This window comes from Cherax quadricarinatus, chromosome 28, assembly GCF_038502225.1.
Source record: "Cherax quadricarinatus isolate ZL_2023a chromosome 28, ASM3850222v1, whole genome shotgun sequence".
Taxonomy (NCBI): Eukaryota; Metazoa; Arthropoda; class Malacostraca; order Decapoda; family Parastacidae; genus Cherax; species Cherax quadricarinatus.
Genome location: NC_091319.1, coordinates 21,543,309 through 21,563,728, shown reverse-complemented (window position 1 = coordinate 21,563,728; position 20,420 = coordinate 21,543,309).

Sequence of the window (20,420 nt, the reverse complement as noted above, 5' to 3'; positions counted from 1 at the left end):
TAGATATTATTGCTATAACAGAGACCTGGCTCAATCTGAAAGATAGAGAGATGCCATCTGAATGTCACATACAAGGCTATAAATTATTCCACACTGACAGGGTCAACAGGAAAGGTGGTGGAGTAGCGATGTATGTCAGAGACAATTTAAATTGTTGTGTTAGACAAGATATTAAATTAGAAGCGTCAGCCACTGAATCTGTTTGGTTACAGCTTCTCGAGGGCCGAGAAAAACTAATTTTGGGTGTGATTTACAGGGCCCCAAATCTTGATAGGGAGTGCAGTAAACTTCTATGGGACGAAATTCGTAAGGCATCTACATACGAAAATGTTGTGCTAATGGGAGATTTCAACTATAGACAGATTGACTGGAGCAATTTGACAGGAAATTTAGAGTCGGGTGACTTTCTTGATACGATCCAGGATTGTTTTTTAAAACAGTTTGTGACAGAGCCAACTAGGGGAAATAACCTCCTTGACTTGGTTCTTGCCAGTAGGGAAACACTAATTAATAATCTTGAGGTTAATGATGAGCTTGGGGAGAGTGATCACAAATCACTCAGTTTTAACATATCATGGAATTCCCCTAATAATGGCAATCAAGTCTCCGTCCCTGACTTTCGCTTGGCTGATTTCATAGGACTGAAAAATTACTCAGGTGGGCTGAACTGGAATGACCTGACTAGGGGTCAGGTAGGTGGTGATGGTTGCCGATATGATGCTTTCCAGGGCATAGTTCTAGCTGCTCAGTCAAATTATGTTCCAAATAGGGAAATCAGATCAAACAAAAATGATCCTAAATGGATGAACAATAGATTAAAATATCTGATTGGTCAAAAGAGAGGCATATATAGGCAAATCAAAAGAGGAGAGGGGCAATTAAGAAATCGATATATTCAGTTAAAGAGAGAAATAAAAAAGGGAATTAGAAAAGCAAAAAGAGATTATGAGGTTAAAGTTGCAAGAGAATCGAAGACTAACCCAAAAGGATTCTTTCAGGTATACAGAAGTAAGATCAGGGACAAGATAGGCCCACTCAAAAGTTCCTCGGGTCAGCTCACTGACAGTGATAAGGAAATGTGTAGAATTTTTAACACATACTTCCTCTCAGTTTTTACACAGGAGGATACCAGTGATATTCCAGTAATGATAAATTATGTAGAACAGGACGATAATAAACTGTGCACTATTAGGGTCACAAGTGACATGGTCCTTAGGCAAATAGATAAATTAAAACCTAACAAATCCCCAGGCCCTGATGAACTGTATGCAAGGGTTCTAAAGGAATGTAAAGAGGAGCTTAGCACACCTTTGGCTAATCTTTTCAACATATCACTACAAACTGGCATGGTGCCAGATAAGTGGAAAATGGCAAATGTGATACCTATTTTCAAAACAGGTGACAGGTCCTTAGCTTCGAACTATAGACCAATAAGCCTAACCTCCATAGTGGGAAAATTTATGGAATCAATAATTGCCGAGGCAGTTCGTAGCCACCTTGAAAAGCATAAATTAATCAACGAATCTCAGCATGGTTTTACAAAGGGACGTTCCTGCCTTACGAATTTATTAACTTTTTTCACTAAGGTATTTGAGGAGGTAGATCATGGTAACGAATATGATATTGTGTATATGGACTTCAGTAAGGCTTTTGACAGGGTCCCACATCAGAGACTATTGAGGAAAATTAAAGCACATGGAATAGGAGGAGAAATTTTTTCCTGGATAGAGGCATGGTTGACAAATAGGCAGCAGAGAGTTTGCATAAATGGGGAGAAATCAGAGTGGGGAAGCGTCACGAGCGGTGTTCCACAGGGGTCAGTGTTGGGCCCCCTGCTGTTCACAATCTACATAAACGACATAGATGAGGGCATAAAGAGCGACATCGGCAAGTTTGCCGATGACACCAAAATAGGCCGTCGAATTCATTCTGACGAGGACATTCGAGCACTCCAGGAAGATTTGAATAGACTGATGCAGTGGTCGGAGAAGTGGCAGATGCAGTTTAATATAGACAAATGCAAAGTTCTAAATGTTGGACAGGACAATAACCATGCCACATATAAACTAAATAATGTAGATCTTAATATTACGGATTGCGAAAAAGATTTAGGAGTTCTGGTTAGCAGTAATCTGAAACCAAGACAACAGTGCATAAGTGTTCGCAATAAAGCTAATAGAATCCTTGGCTTCATATCAAGAAGCATAAATAATAGGAGTCCTCAGGTTGTTCTTCAACTCTATACATCCTTGGTTAGGCCTCATTTAGATTATGCTGCACAGTTTTGGTCACCGTATTACAGAATGGATATAAATTCTCTGGAAAATGTACAAAGGAGGATGACAAAGATGATCCCATGTATCAGAAACCTTCCCTATGAGGATAGACTAAGGGCCCTGAAACTGCACTCTCTAGAAAGACGTAGAATTAGGGGGGATATGATTGAGGTTTATAAGTGGAAGACAGGAATAAATAAAGGGGATGTAAATAGTGTGCTGAAAATATCTAGCCTAGACAGGACTCGCAGCAATGGTTTTAAGTTGGAAAAATTCAGATTCAGGAGGGATATAGGAAAGTACTGGTTTGGTAATAGAGTTGTGGATGAGTGGAACAAACTCCCAAGTACCGTTATAGAGGCCAGAACGTTGTGTAGCTTTAAAAATAGGTTGGATAAATACATGAGTAGATGTGGGTGGGTGTGAGTTGGACCTGATAGCTTGTGCTAACAGGTCTGTTGCCGTGTTCCTCCCTTAAGTCAGTGTGACCTGACCTGACTAGGTTGGGTGCATTGGCTTAAGCCGGTAGGGACTTGGACCTGCCTCGCATGGGCCAGTGGGCCTTCTGCAGTGTTCCTTCGTTCTTATGTTCTTATGTTCTTATGTTATGTTGTTATTATGCTGTTACTGTTATTGTTATGCTGTTATTGTTATGCTGTTACTGTTATGCTGTTATTGTTATTATGCTGTTACTGTTATTGTTATGCTGTTACTGTTATGTTGTTATTGTTATTATGCTGTTACTGTTATTGTTATTGTTGTATTGTTATTATTATGATCTCCCTCTCTCCCACCGCTTCCACTCCCTCTCTCCCACTCCCTCTCTCCCACCGCTTCCACTCCCTCTCTCCCACCGCTTCCACTCCCTCTCTCCCACTTCCCTCCCCTCTCCCTCCCACTTCCTCCTCTCCACCTACTTCCTCCCTCTCTCCCTCCCCTCTCTCCCACCCTTCCTCCTCTCCTCTCCCTCCTCCTCCCTCCTCTTCCCTCCTCTCTCCCACCCTTCCTCCTCCTCTCCACCCACTTCCTCCTCTCTCCACCCTTCCCTTCCTCTCTCCACCCTTCCCTTCCTCTCTCCACCCTTCCCTTCCTCTCTCCACCCTTCCCTTCCTCTCTCCACCCTTCCCTTCCTCTCTCCACCCTTCCCTTCCTCTCTCCCTCCTCCCTCTCCCTCCTCCCTTCCCTCCTCTCCCACGCCTTCCCTCCCTCTCCTCCCACCTCCTCCCCTCTCCCACTTCCCTTCCTCTCCACTCCCCTCCTCCTCCTCCTCCCTTCCTCCTCTCTCCCTTCCCACCTCCTCTCCCTCCTCCCCACCTTCTTCCCCTCCTCCTCTCCCTCCTCTTCCCTCCTCTCTCCCACCTTCCCTCCCCTCTCTCCACCCTTCCCTCCTCTCTCCCACCTTCCTCCTCTCTCCCACCCTCCTCCTCTCTCCCTTCCCTCCCCTCTCTCCACCTTCCTCCTCCTCTCCTCCCACTTCCCTCCCTCTCTCCTCCCTCTCTCCTCCTTCCCTCCCCTCTCTCCCACCCTTCCCCTCCCTCTCTCCACCTTCCCCTCCCTCCCTCTCTCCCACCCGCTTCCTCCCCTCTCCTCCCTTCCCTTCCTCCTCCTCTCCACCCTTCCACCTCCCTCTCCCACCCTCCACCCCTCCTCCCTCTCCCTCCTCCTCCACCTCCCTCCCTCTCCCACCACTTCCTTACTGCCTCCTCTCCCCTTCCTTCCCTCTTGCCTCTCCTCCCGGCCCTTCCCTCCTCTCCTCCCTCCTGCTTCCCTCCTCTCTCCACCACTTCCTCCCCTCTCTCCCACCCTTCCCTCCCTCTCTCCCACCGCCCTTCCCTCTCTCCCACCCTTCCTCCCTCTCTCCCTTCCACCCTTCCCTCCCTCCCCTTCCCCCCCCTCCCTCCCCTCCTCTCCTCCCTTCCCTCCCTCTCTCCCACCACTTCCTCCCTCTCTCCCTACCCTTCCTCCTCCCTCTCCTCCCTTCCTCCTCTCCCTCCCACCCTTCCTCCTCCTCCCTCCTCCACCCTCCCTCTCTCCCACCCGCTTCCCACTCCTCTCCCTCCCTTCCCTCCCTCCTCCCTCTCTCCCACCCTTCCCTCTCCCACCCTTCCTCCCTCCCCTCTCACCCACCCTTCCTCCTCTCTCCCACCTCCTCCTCTCCACTTCCTCCCTCTCTCCCTTCCCTCCCTCCTCTCCCACCTCCCTTCCTCCCCTCCTCTCCCACCTCTTCCCCTCTCCCCTCCCTTCCTCCCTCTCTCCCTCCCACTTCCTCCCTCCTCTCCCTCCACTTCCCTCCCTCTCTCCTCCTCTCTCCCTCCACCTTCCTCCCCTCTCTCCCACCCTTCCTCCCCTCTCTCCCACCCACCTTCCTCTCTCTCCCTCCCTCTCTCCCACCACCCTTCCCTCCTCTCTCCCACCCTTCCTCCCTCTCTCCCACCTCCCTCTCTCCCACCCTTCCTCCCTCTCTCCACCCTTCCCTCCCCTCTCCCCCTTCCTCCTCTCCTCCCTCCCTTCCTCCCTCCCTCCTCCCTCCCACCTTCTCATCTCTCCCTCCTACCCTTCCTCCCCTCCCTCTCTCCACCCTTCCCTCTCCCCTCTCCCACCACCCTTCCCTCCTCTCTCCCACTTCCTCCCTCTCCCTCCCACTTCCTCCTCTCTCCACCACCTTCCCTCCCTCTCTCCCTCCTCTCTCCCACCCACCCTTCCCTCCTCTCCCACCACTTCCTCCTCTCTCTCCCTCCCTTCCTCCTCTCCCACCCACCCTTCCTCCTCTCCCACCCAGCTTCCTCCTCCTCTCCCTTCCACTTCCTCTCCCTCTCCTCCCACTTCCTCCTCTCTCCTCCCTTCCTCCTCTCCTCCACCCTTCCTCCCTCTCCCTCCCAGCTTCCTCCTCTCTCCCACCCTTCCTCCTCTCTCCCACCTCCCTCCTCCCTCCTCCCACTTCCTCCCCTCTACCTTCCACCCTCCCTCTCTCCCACCCCTCCTCCCTCCCTCTTCCCTCCCCTCCTCTCCCTCCTTCCTCCTTCCTCTCTCCCACCACTTCCATCCCTCTCTCCCACCCTTCCTCTCTCTCCCTCCCTCTCTTCCCACCCTCTCCTCCTCCCTCCTCCCTCCTCTCCACCACTTCCCTCCCTCTCTCCTTCCTCCCTCTCTCCCTCCCTTCCTCCCTCTCCTCCTCCCTCTCTCCACTTCCTCCCCTCTCTCCCACCCTTCCCTTCCCTCCTCTCCCTCCTCCCTCTCCACCCACCCTTCCCACCCTCCCTCTCTTCCCACCCTCCTCCTCCTCCCTCCCTCCTCTCCCACCGCTTCCTCCCTCTCCCTACCCCCTTCCTCCCTCTCCCACCTCCTTCTCCCTCTCTCCCTCTCCTCCTCTCCCACCCTTCCTCCCCTCTCCTCCACCCTTCCCTCCCTCTCTCCCACCCATTCCACTCCTCTCTCCCACCCTTCCTCCCTCTCTCCCTTCCCTTCCCTCCTCTCCTCCCTTCCCTCCCTCCCTCCTCTCCCTCCTCTCCCTCCTCTCTCCTCCCTCCTCCTCCCTCTCCCTACCTCCTCCTCTCCTCCGCCTTCCTCCTCTCTCCACCCTTCCTCCTCTCTCCCACCACTTCCCTCCTCTCTCCACCCACCCTCCTCTCTCCCTACCCTTCCCTCCTCTCTCCCACCTTCCTCCTCTCTCCCACCCTTCCCTCCTCTCTCCCACCCTCCTCTCCTCCCACCCTTCCTCCTCTCCTCCCCACCCACCCTTCCTCCTCTCCCTCCTCTCCACCACCCTTCCCTCCCTCTCTCCCACCTTCCCTCCCTCTCTCCCACCACTTCCTCCTCTCTCTCCTCTCTCCCTCCCACCCTTCCTCCCCTCTCTCCCACCGCCTCCTCTCTCCTCCCTCTCTCCCAGCTTCCACCTCCCTCTCTCCCACCTTCCCTCCCTCTCTCCCACCTTCCCCTTCCCTCCCTCTCTCCCTCCCTCTCTCCCACCCTTCCTCCTCTCTCCCCCCACCCTTCCTCCCTCTCTCCCCACCACCCTTCCCTCTCTCCCTCCCTCCCTCTCCTCCCAGCTTCCTCCTCTCTCCCACCCTTCTTCCCCTCTCTCCACCACCCTTCCTCCCCTCTCTCCCACCTTCCTCCTCTCTCCCACCCTTCCTTCCCTCCCTCTCTCCCACCCCCTTCCCTCCCTCTCTCCCACCCCCTCCCATCCCTCTCTCCCTCCCCTCTCTCCCACCCACCTCCTCCTCTCCCTCCACTTCCTCTCCTCTCCTCCCCCCTCCTCTCCCTCCACTTCACCTCCTCTCTCCCACCCGCCTTCCTCCCTCTCTCCCTCCCTCTCTCCCACCCTTCCCTCCCTCCTCTCCCACCCTTCCTCCCTCTCTCCACCACTTCCTCCCTCTCTCCACCTCCCTCTCTCCCACCTTCTTCCTCTCTCCCTCCCTTCCTCCCTCCTCTCCCACCCCTTCCTCCCTCTCTCCCCTCCCCTCCTCTCTCCACCACTTCCCTCCCTCTCCTCCCACCCCTTCCTCCCTCTCTCCCACCCTCCTCTCCCACCACCTTCCCTCCCCTCTCTCCCACCACTTCCCTCCCTCTCTCCCCACCCACTTCCCTCCTCTCTCCACCCTTCCACTCCTCTCTCCCCACCACTCCTCTCTCCACTTCTCCTCCCTCTCCTACTTCCTCCTCCCTCCTCCTCTCTCCCACCCTTCCTCCCTCTCTCCACCACCCTTCCCTCCTCTCTCCCACCCGCTTCCCTCCCTCTCTCCCACCCACCTCCCTCTCTCCCTTCCTTCCCCTCCTCTCCACCCTCCCACTTCCTCTCCCTCTCTCCACTTCCCTCCCCTCTCTCCCTCCTCTCCCACCCTTCCTTCCCTCCTCCTCTCCCCCCTCCCTCCTCTCCCACCCTACCTTCCCTCCTCTCCCTCCTCCTCTCCTCCCCACCCTTCCCTCCCTCTCTCCCACCGCCTTCCTCCCTCTCTCCCTCCTCTCTCCCACCCTTCCCTCCCCTCCCTCTCCACCCACTTCCCACCCTCCTCTCTCCACCACCCTCCTCTCTCCCACCACTTCCCTCCTCTCTCCCCACCTTCCTCCTCCTCTCCCACCCTTCCCTTCCTCCCTCTCCCTCCCACCCTCCTCTCTCCCACCCTTCCCTCCCTCCTCTCCACCCTCCCACTTCCCTCCCCTCTACCTCTTCCACTCCCTCTCTCCTCCATCCACTCCCTCCTCTCCACCTACTTCCCTCCCTCTCTCCCACCACTTCCACTCCCTCTCTCCCACCGCTTCCACTCCCTCTCTCCCACCGCTTCCACTCCCTCTCTCCCACCGCTTCCACTCCCTCTCTCCCACCGCTTCCACTCCCTCTCTCCCACCGCTTCCACTCCCTCTCTCCCACCGCTTCCACTCCCTCTCACTCCCACTCACCTTCCCTCAGCTGGTGAGCGTCACAGTAACATCGCTGGTGACTTGGAGTTTCGCAAATTTTTTCCTTGTCTTCCCCCAACACATTCTCAGGACCCCATCGTCGTGCAGGATGGTGGGGGCGTGCACGAGGGTGGGGGGCGTGCACGAGGGTGGGAGGGGATGATGGAATAGGAAGGGGGACGGGGAATGAGATCAGGTGGAGGGAGAAAGGGAATATGTGGAGGGGGAGCAGATGGCGGGGGAGCAGATGGAAGGGGAGCAGGTTGAGTGGGAGCAGGTGGAGGGGGAGCAGGTGGAGGGGGCGCAGGCAATGAATGGAGTGCATTCTCATGATCAGCAGCTGCCTGTGGGCGACCCAGCCAAGGGCGGCCCTAGCCCTGTCTGGGGCTCTCGACTGGACAGACTGGATAAGGGAGAGGTAGATAGAGTGGTTAAGGGGTAGTTAGCTAGGAGTATATAGAAGGATAAGGGAGCTATGAAACCTAAGCGATAAGGAGAGATATGAAAGCATGAAGCTAGGAAGAGATAAGAGAGAATAATAAGATCTCAGACCAGGCCTCAGACCAGGCCTCAGGCTCGGCCTCAGACCCGGCCTCAGACCCGGCCTCAGACCAGTTCTCTAGGTTAATGACCTAGTCAGGTTGTTGGTGCTTCCAGCACCAACACGGGAGCAAATAATGTACCAGATTTCCTGCTACCAAACATACGCGCTCTTAAACCGAGAAAAACAACGAAATTCTATTTATTAGCGGACTTAAGAGTCAATTGCAATGTTCGTAGCTTTTACGAAGATCACTGAAATATGGATCTACTAAGAGGCGACCGAAGAAGTACACAACAAGGGGAAGAGGGGGTTGGTCTGTATATCAAAGAATCGTCCATATACACTGAGTTATTTTACAACACAAACGATGTAGTTGAAGTCTGGTAGTTAAAACTGAAAAAAAAAATAAGAATCTCGCTGTTTCAATCGTATATAAACCGCCAGGTGCAACTTCCCAACAGTTTAAAGATCAGCTGTTGTAAATAGAGTACTGTCTCGAAAGTTTCCGAAACTTGGCTCTTAGTGTTCCGTTGCTTGATAACTTCAGTCTAAGACAACTAAAACGGAAGAATGTGGCAAAGACTGTAAGAACAGTCTCACTCTACTCAATTACGAAGAGTAAGCAATAAATTCATTTTGTATTCACTAACAAGGAAGACGTGGTATGGATCATAACAGTGTGGAAGACAGTACACTCAGACCACCACCTAGTACATGTTCACACCTGTATACCCGCTGGTCCTAATTAGTAAAAAATACTCAGTCATAAGGATATGTTCAACAAATTTAATTTTAAGAACTAGAACAATGGCTGGGAGCAAATAAATGGTGATCTCACTGAAATAAGCTGGGAAGAACATGCGATTAACGTGGACCTGACCCAGAACTTTGAGTTGATGAGCTCAGTGCTCATCATTGACACTAGAGGTATGTTCCAGACAGAGACCATTATGAAGATGGAAGAGAAGGTGCACAATGGAAAGGGAGAGGCGCGTCCCTTATAGGCGGAGACGACGGGTCACAGAAATTCTCAAAGGCGGCAGATTTTCCAAACAGCGAAAAAGAGATATTGATCAAAGAAATGGATAACGCTGAGCACAAACTGAATTCATCAAACAGAATCCAGGAGAGACAGAGGGGAGCAAAAATCAATAAATAAGACTCAAAAACAAACCTAAAATACTTTTTTTGTAATATGCAAAATCCAAGTCAAAAAATAAATCTAGTATCTGGCTCTTGATTAAAGATGAAATAAACAATGACGACAACAAATAAAGGAATGAACTACTAAGTCACAACATGACTTGGTGTTCAGTGAGCCATTAATTAACCACCTAAAAATTGACGACCCAAATGAGTTCTTCATGAACGAGATGTAAAACGATGCAGTCACCCTAAAGCTACTAAAAACCCCTGATGTTTCCCTGCTCCACAAAGGTGGCGGTAAAGCAAGTGCAAAAAAAAACTATAGACCAATAGCACTGACATACCACATTATCAAAACTTTTGGAAGGGTTTTAAGAAGTAAGATTGTCAACCACATGTAAATGAAGAGCACAACCTAGGTCAACATGAGGTCAAAACAGGTCACTCCTATTTATCACATCTACTGAACCATTCCGAGATGGTCTTGATTACACTGGAAGACAAGCATAATGCAGATGTAATCAGCACTGCCTTTGCGAAAGCCTTTGACAAGTGTGACCATGGTGTAATTGCGCACAATAAGAATAATCAGAAAAAACGAGTGGGTGGATATTTAACTTCCTATTAAACAGAACCCACAGAGCAATACTAAATAGAGTGAAGTCAGAGGCTGCCACAGTAAAAAGTCCTGCTCTTCAAGGCAGGGTTCTCACCCCGCTACTCTTTCTCATTCTCACAGCCAACATAAAGCTGGTGTTCGTGGTTTGGTTGGTAGCGCCTTCAACTCATATATTGAAGGTCCGGGATCGATCACCGCTACGGGTGAAACGTTGGGTATGTTTCCTTATACCTGCTGTCCCTGTTCACCTAGCAATAAGTAGGTACCCGGGTGATAGTCAACTGATGTGTGGGGCATGCTGGATGATAAGCATAACAAAGGACTTTCTATATAGTATATCATTGATGTCAGTTAAGTCTGTAATAGTTACATCAGGTACCTGGGGTCATACAGCGCCTAGGAAATGAAAGGCAATTATATTTACTCCAAGGAAAAGGAGGGTAACTACAGTTGCTTTGATCACAAGCCAACTTGATGGCTAGAAGTGTACAAGGGAAGGATAGAGCATAAAAGCAAGGCGGATGACTTTAGTGGGATTGGAATTTTGAGTGGAGGAGGAAAGGTGATGTGAAATATAACCCTGGAGCAAGTGAAGTAGGTGGCAGATATGAGGGGAGGGAAGGTGGCAGGCATGAGGGAAAGGCAGGCAGCAGGCATGAGGGGAGGGTAGCGGGTAGGTATGAGAGGAGGGCAGGTGACAAGCATGAGGGGAGGGCAGGTGGGCACGCATGAGGAAGGGCAGGTGACTACCATGAGGGGAGGGGAGGTGGCAGACATAAAGGAAGATAAGGTGGCAGGTATGAGGGGAGTATAGACGGGAGGGCCTAAGGGGAGGACAGACGGGAGAACATGAGAGTATGATAAACGGGAGAGCCTCAGGGAAAGATAGACGGGAGAGCCTCAGGGAAGGATAGATGGGAGAGCCTCAGGGAAGGATAGACGGGAGGGTATGAGCGGAGGGTAGATGTGAGGGTAAGAGGGGAGGAAAGACGGGAGGGTATGAGGGGAGGATAGATGTGAAGGTAAGAGTGGAGGGTAGACGGGAGGGTATGAGGGGAGGATAGACGGGAGGGTGAGTGGAGGATAGATGTGAGGGTAAGAGGGGAGGATAGACGGGAGGGTATGAGAGGACAGACGGGAGGGTATGAGAGGACAGACGTGAGGGTAAGAGGGGAGGATAGATGTGAGGGTAAGAGGGAAGGACAGACGGGAGGGTATGAGGGGAGGATAGATTTGAAGGTAAGAGTGGAGGGTAGACGGGAGGGTATGAGGGGAGGATAGATGAGAGGGTAAGAGGAAAGGACAGACGGGAAGATCTGAGGGGAGGATAGATGTGAGGGTAAGAGTGGAGGATCGACGGGAGGGTATGAAAGGAGGATAGATGGGAGGGTAAGAGGGGAGGATAGACGGGAAGATGTGAGGGGAGGATAGACGGGATGATGTGAGGGGAGAATAGACGGGAAGATGTGAGGGGAGGATAGACGGGATGATGTGAGGGGAGGATAGATGGGATGATGTGAGGGGAGGATAGACGGGATGATGTGAGGGGAGGATAGACAAGATGATGTGAGGGGAGGATAGACAAGATGATGTGAGGGGAGGATAGACGGGATGATGTGAAGGGAGGATAGACGGGAAGATGTGAGGGGAGGGCAGACAGGAATATGTGAGGGGAGGATAGACGGGAAGATGTGAGGGGAGAACAGACAGGAAGATGTGAGGGGAGGATAGACGGGCAAGGATGAAGGGAGGGTAGGTAAAATAGAAAGCGGTGGGAGGGAAGGATTGAGGGATATAGGGAGGGAGGGAGGGAGGGAGGGAGGGAGGGAGGGAGGGAGGGGGGTTGGCGCAGGGGTTGAGGCATGTGTGGGGGCATGAGTTGGGGCATGGATTGGGGCATGGGTTGGTGTATGGGCTGGAGCATGGGTTGGTGTATAGGCTGGCATGGGTTGGGGCATGGGTTAGTGTATGGGTTGGTGTATGGGTTGGGAATGGGTTGGTGTATGGGTTGGGGCATGGGTTGGGAATGGGTTGGGGCATGAGTTAGTGTATGGGTTGGGGCATGGTATAGGGCAACGGTTGGGACATGGGTTGGGGCATGGGATGAGGCATACGTTGAGGCATGGGATAGAGCATAGGATGTGCAAGGGTTGGGAGCATGGGTTGGGAGCATAGGTTGGGCATGGGTTGGAGCACAGGATGGGGCATAGGTTCAGGCATGGGTTGGGGCATAGGTTGGAACATGGATTAGGGCACAGGTTGGGGCATAGGTTGGGACATGGGTTGGGGCATAGGTTGGGGCATAGATTGAAGCATGGGATGGGACATAAGTTGGGCATGGGTTGGACAAGGGTTGGGGCATGGGTTGGGCATAGGTTGGTTTATAGGTTGGTGTATGGGTTGGACATGGGTTGGTGTATGGGTTGGGCATTGGTTGGGGCATGGGTTGGGGCATGGGATGGGCACGGGGAGTGGATCATCCTGGACCGGTACCCAGCCAGTGAGGTGTTCCTTTGTTCACTAGTCTTGTAAGGAAGGGGGGCCGGAATGGTGGATGGGGAGAGTGAGGGAGGGGAGATGGAGGGGAGGGGAGGGGAGATGGAGAGGAGGGGAGATGGAGAGGAGGGGAGAGGAAGGGATGAGAGAGGGAGGAGAGGGGAAGGGGAGGAGAATGGAGGACTAGTAGGGGAAGGGAGGAGACTGGGGGGGGGGGATGTTCAGTCAGCCAGGTGAGGTGTTCAATTGTTCAGCTTCCCGCATCCTCCCTCAGTGGGTGCAGGTGTACCACCTGTGTAAGTGGGCGATACACGGGGAGATGAAGGACCACTTATGTGGATAGCATCAGGGAAATCAGGTTAAGTGGTTAATATGAGGGTTGTTCATGTTAAGCGGCTAGTATACTGAAGTTGTTCATGTTAAGCGGCTAGTATAATGAAGTTGTTCATGTTTAGCGGCTAGTATACTGAAGTTGTTCATGTTAAGCGGCTAGTATACTGAAGTTGTTCATGTTAAGTGGCTAGTATAATGAAGTTGTTCATGTTACGCGGCTAGTATACTGAAGTTGTTCATGTTAAGTGGCTAGTATAATGAAGTTGTTCATGTTAAGCGGCTAGTATACTGAAGTTGTTCATGTTAAGCGGCTAGTATACTGAAGTTGTTCATGTTAAGTGGCTAGTATAATGAAGTTGTTCATGTTAAGTGGCTAGTATAAGGAAGTTGATCATGTTAAGTGGCTAGTATAATGAAGTTGTTCATGTTAAGTGGCTAGTATAATGAAGTTGTTCATGTTAAGCGGCTAGTATAAGGAAGTTGTTCATGTTAAGCGGCTAGTATAAGGAAGTTGTTCATGTTAAGCGGCTAGTATAATGAAGTTGTTCATGTTAAGCGGCTAGTATAAGGAAGTTCATGTTAACCGGCTAGTATAAGGAAGTTGTTCATGTTAAGCGGCTAGTATAAGGAAGTTCATGTTAAGCGGCTAGTATAAAGAAGTTGTTCATGTTAAGCGGCTAGTATAAGGAAGTTCATGTTAACCGGCTAGTATAAGGAAGTTGTTCATGTTAAGCTGCTAGTATAAGGAAGTTCATGTTAACCGGCTAGTATAAGGAAGTTGTTCATTTGGCTAGTATAAGGAAGTTGTTCATGTTAAGGCTATAAGTTGTTCATGTTAACCGGCTAGTATAATTAAGAAGTTGTTCATGTTAAGCGGCTAGTATAAGAGGAAGTTCATGTTAAGCGGCTGTATAAAGGGAATTGTTCATGTTAACGGCTAGTATAAGGAAGTTGTTCACATGTTAAGCGCTGAAGGTATAGGGAAGTTGTTCATGTTAAGCGGCTAGTATAAGAAGTTGTTCATGTTAAGCGCTAGTATAGGAAGTTGTTCATGTTAAGCGGCTAGTATAAGGAAGTTGTTCATGTTAAGCGGCTAGTATAAAGGAAGTTGTTCATGTTAAGCGAACTAGTATAGGGAAGTTGTTCATGTTAAGCGGCTAGTATAGGGAAGTTGTTCATGTTAAGCGGCTAGTATAAGGAAGTTGTTCATGTTAAGCGACTAGTATAAGGAAGTTGTTCATGTTAAGTGGCTAGTATAATGAAGTTGTTCATGTTAAGCGACTAGTATAAGGAAGTTGTTCATGTTAAGCGACTAGTATAAGGAAGTTGTTCATGTTAAGCGGCTAGTATAAGGAAGTTGTTCATGTTAAGCGGCTAGTATAAGGAAGTTGTTCATGTTAAGCGGCTAGTATAAGGAAGTTGTTCATGTTAAGCGACTAGTATAAGGAAGTTGTTCATGTTAAGTGGCTAGTATAATGAAGTTGTTCATGTTAAGCGACTAGTATAAGGAAGTTGTTCATGTTAAGCGACTAGTATGAAGAACAGAAAGTAAGAGAGGGAAGAGAGAGAGAGAGAGAGAGAGAGAGAGAGATAGAGAGAGAGAGAGAGAGAGAGAGAGAGACCTTGTTCTTCCTTCACAAGTTACGTCATTGTAAAAATTGCGACAAGTGCACCACGCCTTACCCTACTTATTATCACCTCTCAGGTCTCCCCATCCCCCATTATCACCACTCAGGTCTCCCCATGCCCCATTATCACCTCTCAGGTCTCCCCATCCCCCATTATCACCACTCAGGTCTCCCCATCCCCCATTATCACCTCTCAGGTCTCCCCATCCCCCATTATCACCTCTCAGAACTCCCCATCCCCCATTATCACCTCTCAGAACTCCCCATCCCCCATTATCACCTCTCAGAACTCCCCATCCCCCATTATCACCACTCAGGACTCCCCATCCCCATTATCACCTCTCAGGACTCCCCATCCCCCATTATCACCTCTCAGAACTCCCCATCCCCCATTATCACCTCTCAGAACTCCCCATCCCCCATTATCACCTCTCAGAACTCCCCATCCCCCATTATCACCTCTCAGAACTCCCCATCCCCCATTATCACCTCTCAGAACTCCCCATCCCCCATTATCACCTCTCAGAACTCCCCATCCCCCATTATCACCTCTCAGAACTCCCCATCCCCCATTATCACCTCTCAGAACTCCCCATCCCCCATTATCACCTCTCAGAACTCCCCATCCCCCATTATCACCTCTCAGAACTCCCATCCCCCATTATCACCTCTCAGAACTCCCCATCCCCCATTATCACCTCTCAGGACTCCCCATCCCCCATTATCACCTCTCAGAACTCCCCATCCCCCATTATCACCTCTCAGGACTCCCCATCCCCCATTATCACCTCTCAGGACTCCCCATCCCCCATTATCACCTCTCAGGAATCCCCATCCCCATTATCACCTCTCAGAACTCATCCCCCATTATCACCTCTCAGGACTCCCCATCCCCATTATCACCTCTCAGGACTCCCCATCCCCCATTATCACCTCTCAGAACTCCCCATCCCCCATTATCACCTCTCAGGACTCCCCATCCCCCATTATCACCTCTCAGGACTCCCCATCCCCCATTATCACCTCTCAGAACTCCCCATCCCCCATTATCACCTCTCAGGACTCCCCATCCCCCATTATCACCTCTCAGGACTCCCCATCCCCCATTATCACCTCTCAGAACTCCCCATCCCCCATTATCACCTCTCAGGACTCCCCATCCCTCATTATCACCTCTCAGGACTCCCCATCCCCCATTATCACCTCTCGGAACTCCCCATCCCCCATTATCACCTCTCAGGACTCCCCATCCCCCATTATCACCTCTCAGGACTCCCCATCCCCCATTATCACCTCTCAGAACTCCCCATCCCCCATTATCACCTCTCAAGACTCCCCATCCCCCATTATCACCTCTCAGAACTCCCCATCAACCATTATCACCTCTCAGAACTCCCCATCCCCCATTATCACCTCTCAGAACTCCCCATCCCCCATTATCACCTCTCAGAACTCCCCATCCCCCATCACCTCTCAGGACTCCCCATCCCCCATTATCACCTCTCAGGACTCCTCATCCCCCATTATCACCTCTCAGAACTCCCCATCCCCCATTATCACCTCTCAGCACTCCCCATCCCCCATTATCACCTCTCAGGACTCCCCATCCCCCATTATCACCTCTCAGGACTCCCCATCCCCCATTATCACCTCTCAGGACTCCCCATCCCCCATTATCACCTCTCAGAACTCCCCATCCCCCATTATCACGTCTCAGAACTCCCCATCACCCATTATCACCTCTCAGAACTCCCCATCCCCCATTATCACCTCTCAGAACTCCCCATCCCCCATTATCACCTCTCAGAACTCCCCATCCCCCATTATCACCTCTCAGAACTCCCCACCTCTCAGGACTCCCCATCCCCCATTATCACCTCTCAGGACTCCTCATCCCCCATTATCACCTCTCAGAACTCTCCATCCCCCATTATCACCTCTCAGAACTCCCCATCCCCCCTTATCACCTCTCAGGACTCCCCATCCCCCATTATCACCTCTCAGGACTCCCCATCCCCATTATCACCTCAGAACCCCCATCCCCATCACTCAGAACTCCCCATCCCCATTATCACATCTCAGAACTCCCATCCCCATTATCACCTCTCAGAACTCCCTCCCCATTATCACCTCTCAGAACTCCCTCCCCATTATCACCTCTCAGAACCCCTCCCCTCCCCAATCACTCAGAACTCCCCCATCCCCACATTATCACCTCTCAGGACTCCCCATCCCCCATTATCACCTCTCAGAACTCCCCATCCCCCATTATCACGTCTCAGTACTCCCCATCCCCCATTATCACCTCTCAGTACTCCCCATCCCCAATTATCACCTCTCAGCACTCCCCATCCCCCATTATCACCTCTCAGGACTCCCCATCCCCCATTATCACCTCTCAGGACTCCTCATCCCCCATTATCACCTCTCAGAACTCCCCATCCCCCATTATCACCTCTCAGAACTCCCCATCCCCCATTAACACCTCTCAGGACTCCCCATCCCCCAATATCACCTCTCAGGACTCCCCATCCCCCATTATCACCTCTCAGGACTCCCCATCCCCCATTATCACCTCTCAGAACTCCCCATCCCCCATTATCACCTCTCAGAACTCCCCATCCCCCATTACCACCTCTCAGAACTCCCCATCCCCCATTATCACCTCTCAGAACTACCCATCCCCCATTATCACCTCTCAGAACTCCCCATCCCCCATTACCACCTCTCAGAACTCCCCATCCTTCATTATCACCTCTCAGAACTCCCCATCCCCCATTATCACCTCTCAGAACTCCCCATCCCCCATTATCACCTCTCAGGACTCCCCATCTCCCATTATCACCTCTCAGGACTCCCCATCCCCCATTATCACCTCTCAGGACTCCTCATCCCCCATTATCACCTCTCAGAACTCCCCATCCCCCATTATCACCTCTCAGGACTCCCCATCCCCCATTATCACCTCTCAGAACTCCCCATCCCCCCGTATCACCTCTCAGAACTCCCCATCCCCCATTATCACCTCTCAGAACTCCCCATCCCCCATTATCACCTCTCAGAACTCCCCATCCCCCATTATCACCTCTCAGAACTCCCCATCCCCCATTATCACCTCTCAGAACTCCCCATCCCCCATTATCACCTCTCAGAACTCCCCATCCCCCATTATCACCTCTCAGAACTCCCCATCCCCCATTATCACCTCTCAGGACTCCCCATCCCCCATTATCACCTCTCAGAACTCCCCATCCCCCATTATCACCTCTCAGAACTCCCCATCCTCCATTATCACCTCTCAGAACTCCCCATCCCCCATTAACACCTCTCAGAACTCCCCATCCCCCATTATCACCTCTCAGAACTCCCCATCCCCCATTATCACCTCTCAGAACTCCCCATCCCCCATTATCACCTCTCAGACTCCCCATCCCCCATTATCACCTCTCAGAACTCCCCATCCCCCATTATCACCTCTCAGAACTCCCCATCCCCCATTATCACCTCTCAGGACTCCCCATCCCCCATTATCACCTCTCAAAATTCCCCATCCCCCATTATCACCTCTCATAACTCCCCATCCCCCATTATCACCTCTCAGAACTCCCCATTCCCCATTATCACCTCTCAGAACTCCCCATCCCCCATTATCACCTCTCAGAACTCCCCATCCCCCATTATCACCTCTCAGAACTCCCCATCCCCCATTATCACCTCTCAGGACTCCCCATCCCCCATTATCACCTCTCAGGACTCCCCATCCCCCATTATCACCTCTCAGAACTCCCCATACCCCCTTATCAACTCTCAGAACTCCCCATCCCCCATTATCACCTCTCAGAACTCCCCATCCCCCATTATCACCTCTCAGAACTCCCCATCCCCCATTATCACCTCTCAGAACTCCCCATCCCCCATTATCACCTCTCAGAACTCCCCATCCCCCATTATCACCTCTCAGAACTCCCCATCCCCCATTATCACCTCTCAGAACTCCCCATCCCCCATTATCACCTCTCAGAACTCCCCATCCCCCATTATCACCTCTCAGAACTCCCCATCCCCCATTATCACCTCTCAGAACTCCCCATCCCCCATTATCACCTCTCAGGACTCCTCATCCCCCATTATCACCTCTCAGAACTCCCCATCCCCCATTATCACCTCTCAGAACTCCCCATCCCCCATTATCACCTCTCAGGACTCCCCATCCCCCATTATCACCTCTCAGAACTCCCCATCCCCCATGATCACCTCTCAGAACTCCCTATCCCCCATGATCACCTCTCAGAACTCCCCATCCCCCATTATCACCTCTCAGAACTCCCCATCCCCCATTATCACCTCTCAGAACTCCCCATCCCCCATTATCACCTCTCAGGACTCCCCATCCCACATTATCACCTCTCAGAACTCCCATCCCCCATTATCACCTCTCAACTCCCCATCCCCCATTATCACCTCTCAGGACTCCCCATCCCCCATTATCACCTCTCAGAACTCCCCATCCCCCATTATCACCTCTCAGGACTCCCCATCCCCCATTATCACCTCTCAGAACTCCCCATCCCCCATTATCACCTCTCAGGACTCCCCATCCCCCATTATCACCTCTCAGAACTCCCCAACCCCCCATATCACCTCTCAGGACTCCCCATCCCCCATTATCACTCTCCCATCCCCCATTATCACCTCTCAGGACTCCCCATCCCCCATTATCACCTCTCAGGACTCCCCATCCCCCATTATCACCTCTCAGAACTCCCCATCCCCCATTATCACCACTCAGGTCTCCCCATCCCCCATTATCACCTCTCAGGACTCCCCATCCCCCATTATCACCTCTCAGAACTCCCCATCCCCCATTATCACCTCTCAGGACTCCCCATCCCCCATTATCACCACTCAGGTCTCCCCATCCCCCATTATCACCTCTCAGGACTCCCCATCCCCCATTATCACCACTCAGGTCTCCCCATCCCCCATTATCACCTCTCAGGACTCCCCATCCCCATCCCCCATTATCACCTCTCAGAACTCCCCATCACCCATTATCACCTCTCAGGACTCCCCATCCCCCATTATCACCTCTCAGGACTCCCCATCCCCCATTATCACCTCTCAGGACTCCCCATCCCCCATTATCACCTCTCAGGACTCTCCATTCCCCATTATCACCTCTCAGAACTCCCCTCCCCCATTATCACCTCTCAGAAATCCCCCATTATCACCTCTCAGAACTCCCCATCCCCCCTTATCACCTCTCAGAACTCCCCATCCCCCATTATCACCTCTCACCTCTCAGAACTCCCCATCCCCCATTATCACCTCTCAGAACTCCCCATCCCCCATTATCACCTCTCAGAACTCCCCATCCCCCATTATCACCTCTCAGAACTCCCCATCCCCCATTATCACCTCTCAGGACTCCCCATCCCCCATTATCACCTCTCAGGACTCCCCATCCCCCATTATCACCTCTCAGAACTCCCCATCCCCCATTATCACCTCTCAGAACTCCCCATCCCCCAATATCACCTCTCAGAACTCCCCATCCCCCATTATCACCTCTCAGGACTCCCCATCCCCCATTATCACCTCTCAGGACTCCCCATCCCCCATTATCACCTCTCAGAACTCCCCCTCCCCCATTAGCACCTCTCAGAACTCCAAATCCCCCATTATCACCTCTCAGAACTCCCCATCCCCCATTATCACCTCTCAGAACTCCCCATCCCCCATTATCACCTCTCAGAACTCCCCATCCCCCATTATCACCTCTCAGAACTCCCCATCCCCCATTATCACCTCTCAGTACTCCCCATCCCCCATTATCACCTCTCAGAACTCCCCATCCCCCATTATCACCTCTCAACTCCCCATCCCCCATTATCACCTCTCAGGACTCCTCATCCCCCATTATCACTCAGAACCCCATCCCCCATTATCACCTCTCAGAACTCCCCATCCCCCATTATCAC